The following is a 9,235-nucleotide window of genomic DNA, read 5'->3' on the forward strand; positions in this document are numbered from 1 at the left end:
TAGAAGTTTGTCCTCCCTCTCTCCCTGTCTGTCTCCTCTGCTCTGATGTCAGTAACTCCTCCCTTCTTCTTGCTTATATAGTGTAGGTCGGCCATGTTGAGAAAATCATAACTGTTCAGCTCTGGTTCAGAATTATATTTTTACCTACTGTAATTTTGCATCACTACAAGAATTCAGCTTGAAAATAAACCTTCTGTGTAGAACCTGCTTAGTTTTGGGGTGTCTGTTAATATTAATTAATAAGAGCTACTGGATCTTGAAAAGGGAATTTATTACAGATAGGATATTTACAGTGACATACATAAGGGAAATCTAATAAAGGGACAAGGGTAAAATTAAAGAGAAAGGGTAATAGGAGAGGGTGGTAGAAGATGGGAAGTGGGAAGCATGTCTAACTAGCTTATATATCAGTCACACAGTCAAATATAGAGTTAATAACCACATAAAGGATATATAGATCCATAGGTAATTCATAAGGAGTAACCCAAATTATTACAGCCTACAGTACAGACCAAAAGTTTGGACACACCTTCTCATTTAAAGATTTTTCTTTACTATGAAAATTGTACATTCACACTGAAGGCATCAAAACTATGAATTAACACATGTGGAATTATATACTTAACAAAAAAGTGTGAAACAACTGAAAATATGTCTTATATTCTAGGTTCTTCAAAGTAGCCACCTTTTGCTTTGATGGCTGCTTTGCGCACTCTTGGCATTCTCTTGATGAGCTTCAAGAGGTAGTCACCGGAAATGGTCTTCCAACAATCTTGAAGGAGTTCCCAGTGCTTAGCACTTGTTGGCCCTTTTGCCTTCACTCTGCGGTCCAGCTCACCCCAAACCATCTCGATTGGGTTCACATCTGGTGACTGTGGAGGCCAGGTCATCTGGCATAGCACCCCATCACTCTCCTTCTTGGTCAAATAGCCCTTACACAGCCTGGAGGTGTGATTGTCCTGTTGAAAAATAAATGATGGTCCAACTAAACGCAAACCGGATGGAATAGCATGCTGCTGCAAGATGCTGTGGTAGCCATGCTGGTTCAGTATACCTTCAATTTTGAATAAATCCCCAACAATGTCACCAGCAAAGCACCCCCACACCATCACACCTCCTCCTCCATGCTTCACGGTGGGAACCAGGCATGTAGAGTCCATCCGTTCACCTTTTCTGCGTCGCACAAAGACACGGTGGTTGGAACCAAAGATCTCAAATTTGGACTCATCAGACCAAAGCACAGATTTCCACTGGTCTAATGTCCATTCCTTGTGTTCTTTAGCCCAAACAAGTCTCTTCTGCTTGTTGCCTGTCCTTAGCAGTGGTTTCCTAGCCGCTATTTTACCATGAAGGCCTGCTGCACAAAGTCTCCTCTTAACAGTTGTTGTAGAGATGTGTGTGCTGCTAGAACTCTGTGTGGCATTGACCTGGTCTCTAATCTGAGCTGCTGTTAACCTGCGATTTCTGAGGCTGGTGACTCGGATAAACTTATCCTCAGAAGCAGAGGTGACTCTTGGTCTTCCTTTCCTGGGGCGGTCCTCATGTGAGCCAGTTTCTTTGTAGCGCTTGATGGTTTTTGCAACTGCACTTGGGGACATTTTCAAAGTTTGCGCAATTTTTCAGACTGACTGACCTTCATTTCTTAAAGTAATGATAGCCACTCGTTTTTCTTTACTTAGCTGCTTTATCATTAAATGAGAAGGTGTGTCCAAACTTTTGGTCTGTACTGTATATACACTCCCTCCTTACATCATAGTAGTCAATTAATAAGAAATAGTAATCTGTTATTTCATATTGTTACTTTATTGCAATATATTTAAACACAGCAAACAGAGTAAAAATAAAAAAACAGCCCCTAAAAAAATCCCATAAAACCACAAGGGTGGTGCGGTCCACCACTATCTTATTGGCATGAGGTAGTATGTTGTACAAGTTAGCTCAGTATACAGTATTACCAGCATATATACTGCTTAGCATGAATTAATGCATTTAGTCAAATTTCAAAGAAGTCTATTATACAATTCTATCACTTATAATACATTGTACAAAATAACTTGATATACAACAATATTGCCCATATATAATACAAAATGTGAATCAATTAGTTGGCTAAGTTGCAGTCAAGGTATATTGCACAATTCTGTCAGATATATAATCACGCAGTATAATGCAGAATGTGAATCAGTTGGTTATGTTACAATCAAAATATATTGCACAATTCAATCAAATATATAACCACATAGTTGTTATGTATATTGCTTAGCATCAGCCATTTAATAACACATGTATATTCCTCAGCAGAGAATTGAATATATAATGGCTAAAAATACAAACCAGATGCCACAGCTGTATCTCCACACCACCCAAGCACCCCAACGCACGTTTCGCGTATGTTGCTTCCTCGGGGGGTACTTGAGGCAGTGGATGGTCTGCTCATATATAGCTACCAGAGGGGGTTGGGCCAATTGTTGTGCCCTATCATACATGGTTAGTCAGATGAGTGAATATTAATTAGTCACAATCGATTACCTTCCAAGATCCCAGCTTGGTTCAATATATAGTGCTGTCCATGATGTATATAATGGCGCCGCCATGCTGCCCGTCACGCATCGGTCACCCGAGGCCGGCGTCCTGGAAGTCGGACCGCGCATGCGTGCACTATCCGGCAACCGATTGGACGCCGGGCCCAGAGAGGGAGGCGCGACGCCACAGCACAGGCGCGCGCACATCATAGGCCACAAGGCTCCATTTTAGTAATGGGCATAAAGTGCCAATAATATTACACTTAGGTAACTGAGCATATAAAGCCATTATCAGTAGAACAACCTAGCATGATTGTAGCACAGTTTTAAATATAGCATGATTCTATTGCATTATAATAACATAATCCAAAGGACAATCAAATACATAGTTATTACAGAATAGAAAAAAGTTTTATATTATACAACAGTTCTTCTTCAGCAGAGGTTTAAGGCATGCATCTTGTTGACATACACAGCAGCAAATCATATAGTCATATCAGTAGTTATAAATTCCGATGTTGCTGCTTAAATCTTGAGTAAGATTTCCTTAGTCACTTCTCCCTCTTATGATTTTTCAAGAATTACAGAAGCTAGATAACGTCTTAAAGCTGCAATCTAAAGGTACAGACATTGTTATAGATACAGATGTTATAATACCATAAGATTAATATTCAACCACGATTGCCACATAAAGTTACATAGACCCAATTTTTATATTACATAAATATGTACTCATCATGCATTATCAGTCATATCTCATTTGAGCCTCAGATTGATAAATACAATTAGCAAATCAATCATTATATAAACGATGTGAGTATTTTTACTCTTGTACATACATAGCATAATTAGTGCTCAGAATCCATGATGATCTACACAGTCAGACATAGCCCATACATTGCTCATCCTCGTAACACCTCCGCATAATGGTACCATTCAATCAGGTCACAGTCTTTTGAGTTCTCCAGAAACATACACATGGTTGCTGATGCAGACACTTTCCTGAAGGTGGCGTTCTTGGGTCCAGAATGGATAAGAGGAGCAAGGGTCAAGCATGATTGCAGAGGTCTTTATATTCCTGCAGGTAGCATTCTTGTATATAGCCAAAAGGACATTGTGTCAAAAAGACCTGAGGACAGGTTCAAATTCCATTTAGGCTGGAGTCAAGATGTCCATCAAGAACAATGGTTTGTAATCCAAACTCCACAGTGGTTATGTACCTTCCAAGAGGCCAGACAAGATGTCCATCTGGCATGTAGGTGCTCTCTTTATCAACAGAATAAAAGGCACCACACCACAGGACACACACTTCTCTTCCTGCCTCACAGGTTTTGCAACCCCATCTTTACAGATCATGGTCTCATTGATATAGAAGATCTTTGGTGTTAACTAGAGTTTATGGATTCAATTGTGAGCTCAGTGTTCTTATGATGTGTACATTGTCCATGTTGGCTTCCAACATTCTGGAATCCTTCATACGTGCCTGAATAGCCGAGTTAAGCTATTTGATGAAATCTCTTCGTGTGAGTACTGGTACATAGAGACAGACAAGAAACTGAGTCTTAAGAGCCCCACACTCGCATCCTAGTTATGGAGTCAGAATAATTCCTCCAATGAGAAAAACCCAATGAGAATATTTAAATTAAAAAAAAATATTTCTCGCTTCATTCACTCACTTCTTATTGGCTATATTTTACTGAACTATTCTCCGGGAACCTTGATACCAGACAATAAAAATATTTTGTGTGTAGTAACCCATCAATGAATGACCAATTAGATATTACAGTTTATCATTAGAACAATGGAGCAGATTTATCAATGTATTTTCAAGTTGCGAACAAAGACTCAGATATATGGAACTCCCACTCCAGATATATGGAACCTCTGCTCCTGAGCGCCCCCCACACGCATTCACCTCCACAATCACATACATGTACAGTACAGACCAAAAGTTTGGACACACCTTCTCCTTTAAAGATTTTTCTGTATTTTCATGACTATGAAAATTGTACATTCACACTGAAGGCATCAAAACTATGTGGAATTATATACTTAACATAAAAGTGTGAAACAACTGAAAATATGTTTTATATTCTAGGTTCTTCAAAGTAGCCACCTTTTGCTTTGATGACTGCTTTGCACACTCTTGGCATTCTCTTGATGAGCTTCAAGAGGTAGTCACCGGAAATGGTCTTCCAACAATCTCGAAAGAGTTCCCAGAGATGCTTAGCTCTTGTTGGCCCTTTTGCCTTCACTCTGCGGTCCAGCTCACCCCAAACCATCTCGATTGGGTTCAGGTCTGGTGACTGTGGAGGCCAGGTCATCTAGCATAGCACCCCATCACTCTCCTTCTTGGTCAAATAGCCCTTACACAGCCTGGAGGTGTGTTTGGGGTCATTGTCCTGTTGAAAAATAAATGATGGTCCAACTAAACGCAAACCGGATGTAATAGCATGCCGCTGCAAGATGCTGTGGTAGCCTTGCTGGTTCAGTATGCCTTTAATTTTGAATAAATCCCCAACAGTGTCACCAGCAAAGCACCCCCACACCATCACACCTCCTCCTCCATGCTTCATGGTGGGAACCAGGCATGTAGAGTCCATCCGTTCACCTTTTCTGCGTCGCACAAAGACACGGTGGTTGGAACCAAAGATCTCAAAAAGCGCAGATTTCCACTGGTCTAATGTCCATTCCTTGTGTTCTTTAGCCCAAACAAGTCTCATTTGCTTGTTGCCTGTCCTTAGCAGTGGTTTCCTAGCAGCTATTTTACCATGAAGGCCTGCTGCACAAAGTCTCCTCTTAACAGTTGTTGTAGAGATGTGTCTGCTGCTAGAACTCTGTGTGGCATTGACCTGGTCTCTAATCTGAGCTGCTGTTAACCTGCGATTTCTGAGGCTGGTGACTCGGATAAACTTATCCTCAGAAGCAGAGGTGACTCTTGGTCTTCCTTTCCTGGGGCGGACCTCATGTGAGCCAGTTTCTTTGTAGCGCTTGATGGTTTTTGCAACTGCACTTGGGGACACTTTCAAAGTTTGCCCAATTTTTCGGACTGACTGACCTTCATTTCTTAAAGTAATGATGGCCACTCGTTTTTCTTTACTTAGCTGCTTTTTTCTTGCCATAATACAAATTCTAACAGTCTAATCAGTAGGACTATCAGCTGTGTATCCACCTGACTTCTGCACAACACATCTGATGGTTCCAACCCCTTTTATAAGGCAAGAAATCCCACTTATTAAACCTGACAGGGCACACCTGTGAAGTGAAAACCATTTCCGGTGACTACCTCTTGAAGCTCATAAAGAGAATGCCAAGAGTGTGCAAAGCAGTCATCTAAGCAAAAGGTGGCTACTTTGAAGAAGCTAGAATATAAGACATATTTTCAGTTGTTTCGCACTTTTTTGTTAAGTATATAATTCCACATGTGTTAATTCATAGTTTTGATGCCTTCAGTGTGAATGTACAGTTTTCATAGCCATGAAAATACAGAAAAATCTTTAAATGAGAAGGTATGTCCAAACTTTTGGTCTGTACTGTATGTATGTGATATTGCATTCAGGGTTCCACGTTCTTAATTATTCACGAGATTTTGGTGAATCCAAAATATTGACAATTCTGAATTAACCTTGAAATTAAAAATCTTTAAACCAATATATCAGAAATTTTGTGAAGTAGTTTGCTGTGTATAGCACGAGCGATCGAATGATCGTAGGTTCAACTAACAGTACAGTAAAAAGTGAAAAAAAAAATGTTTTAACAAATTTGAAAAAAATAAAAAAACCAAATTTCAATTTACCCCCACTAAATATAAAGACATAAACAAAGCAACACATATTTGGTATTTTTACATCCGTAAAATCAGATGTATCAAAATATAAAATTAATCAACCCAATGAGTAAATGGTGTAATGAGAAGAGGAATCAAAACGCCAGTATTACATCTTTTTGGCCACCGCCACACTGCAATAAAATGCAATAAGAGGCGATCAAAACATTGTATGTACCCCAAAATGGTATCAATAAAACTGTCAGCTCAGGGCGTACTAATTAAGCCCTCACCCAGCCCTATCGACCAAAAATTGAAAACGTTACGGATCTCGGAAAATGGCGACACAGGCACAAATTTCCGAATTTTTTTCACCACTTAAGAAAAAACTATACATGTTTGGTATATGCACTGATTTGTATGTTTTGAAAAAATCTAGGCAGGTGTTCATTGGTTCTCGCAGTGACGGTACCGTTGCCCGTGGATCATTTAAAAATAGCTTGACGATTATAAAAGGGAACAATATCAATCATCCTATAAAGGGATATAAGATTTATATCAGTGGGTTGTTTACATATAATTGTAAAAATGCTGTTTATATGTTAAAAAGCCAGTGTGGTTCTCACCTTCACCCAATTGAACAGAGATGGCTAACATGTGCAGAAACATTGGGAAAATATGAACTACCCCCACAGCACTATTTCCAATATGAACAGATCAAACTCTCCGTCATGGCTACTTAAGAGATGTTACCTTTGAAACTTCCCGAAACGAGCAGTATACCATCCTGTCATCTCCAATGGGTACCCCCTCAATATCTACACTATGATCATCAATGAAACCTAACCTTGTGGAATCACACCCAGATACCTTTTTTAAGTACTGGAAACAACAATTTGATGATGCAGATATCCCCGAGAAGATGAGAACGGGTTGGAGGATATTCAGGAAACATATTATAAAGAGTCATGGAGAGAAACTCAGTTCAAAATCATGTGTGGCACCCCAGGGGTCTGGTTTCCACAGTAATAGCAATATTACGTCTGTGAGCAGGTGGGAGGTCTCCTGGGCAGGAATCCTAAGCATGCCACACCTCCTGCCCAGTCCTGGGAGGGGAAGAACTTCCCCTACATAAACTGGGGCTGAGGCAGGGTTAGGAGAGAGGAGTTCCAGACAGAGACGGAGTCTGGTCTGGACACGCAGAAACAGGGACAGATAAACATCAGGAGCTCTGTAGGAGCCAAGGAGAAGCGCCAGGGGCTGGAGCTGTGCAGAGCTCGCCCTGGGAGAAGGTACTAAAACCGGACACAGGAGTCCGAGGCTGTGGGGACTAAGATATACCCAGCAGCAGAAACCAGCCGGCAGGGGATTCCAGGTCCTCTGGCCATAAAAGCCCGGAGGCTCAGTCACAACGAAGGGACCAGCACCGCCATCCCGGAGCGGAGGCTAACAGGAGGCCCCAGGTCACCAGCCATACGGGTGAGCACCACACGGTATACCCAGGGACGTGGGCTACTTGTAACCGCCGAAAGCAGGGTAGCCAGGAAGGGTACAGACTAACGGGAAGGCCTACAACTCCACCTGGCCAGGGGAACTCCGGCTTACTCGCAGACTAACCAGGCCCCAACTACTAGCCAGTACTCCCGGGGGAATTTGCCTTGTACCATCAGTAAAGACCCTGAACTGTACCCTCGCGTCTCCGTGCTTCCTTGTCGCACCATTAGTGCTGGGACATCCACACCATCACTCCCAACATCAACCTCATCCTCTGCCCTGAGGCCATACCCCTCCCGTTGAGGGTTATACCATCCACGCTGCACATCCGTACCACGGGCCTCAGCGGACTGCCCTGCAGCGGCGGCTTCATAGCCGCATTCAACGGGTGGCGTAGTTGGACACTAATACCATCATACCAATAACTGCCACTTAGTTTGACCACCCTGGGCACGGACCGGGTCACCGCCACATGAAGACTACTACCCCCATCGGATCCGGCTCCGGGTATTCCCCGCGCGCACGCGCGCCGCACTACAGCACTGGTCCAGGGGGCGCGTCACATGCATGGTGCGATATACGCCTCTAATCTACCCAAAAAAGACCCACTTTCTAATAGACTAATTGCATGTCCCAACATCCACACTCTGACCTCCTACACGGCCTTGGGTCCTGTCCTGCATCAGTTTCCTATTGGGACCAGGTAGCTGACATGATTGACACCACATGGGGACCAGGATATGTCCTTTCTCCATCTTTAGCCCTGCTGCATGTTTGGACTAACATAAACAACCCTAACAAATTAATAGGGAGTCCCCCCCAAGTTACTACATACCTGGCTTATACTGGCAAAAAACAGCTCCTAAAACATTGGCTAGATCCCAATATCCCCCCATTATGGAACTAATAGCACAAATGAAGCATTATATGTAGAGATGAGCGTTGTTCTACTCGAACTGTTCGCCAATCTCAAATTCGAGCTGTTTTGGGCGGTGTTCGAGCCGTTCGGCGAACACGAACAATTTGAGAAAAATTCGGCTGTTCGAGGTTATGTTCGATAACTGTTCGTGCACCAAAATCATAACTGGATTTTTTCTCAGTAATGATGAAAATTAATGTTAATACGCAGTTTGAGTGTATAGCGGGGTGGGGGGAGGGGCAGGGGATGGATCTCTGCAGGAATAATGAAGATCTCCATTTTTTTTTCTCTTTCCCGCATTTACAGTGGGGAGGTGCAATCTGTCAGCCTATAAGCAGCGCACACACGGAGCGAAGTGCTTTTTTTCACACAAGCAAGGGCATGTGTCATTGGCAGTGTATGTCACATGTCCTTGCCCTATAAGACCAAGCCATTTTCCCCGTCGCCACCATTTTCTCACTGCTGCAGCTGCGTGTTAGACGGCACCGCTGTTGCTGTGTGCGCTATACCTTGTTAATTTCAAGCCAATTTTCG

This window comes from Phyllobates terribilis, unplaced genomic scaffold (assembly GCF_046119375.1).
Source record: "Phyllobates terribilis strain yellow unplaced genomic scaffold, ASM4611937v1 Scaffold_11__3_contigs__length_659146591, whole genome shotgun sequence".
Taxonomy (NCBI): domain Eukaryota; kingdom Metazoa; phylum Chordata; class Amphibia; order Anura; family Dendrobatidae; genus Phyllobates; species Phyllobates terribilis.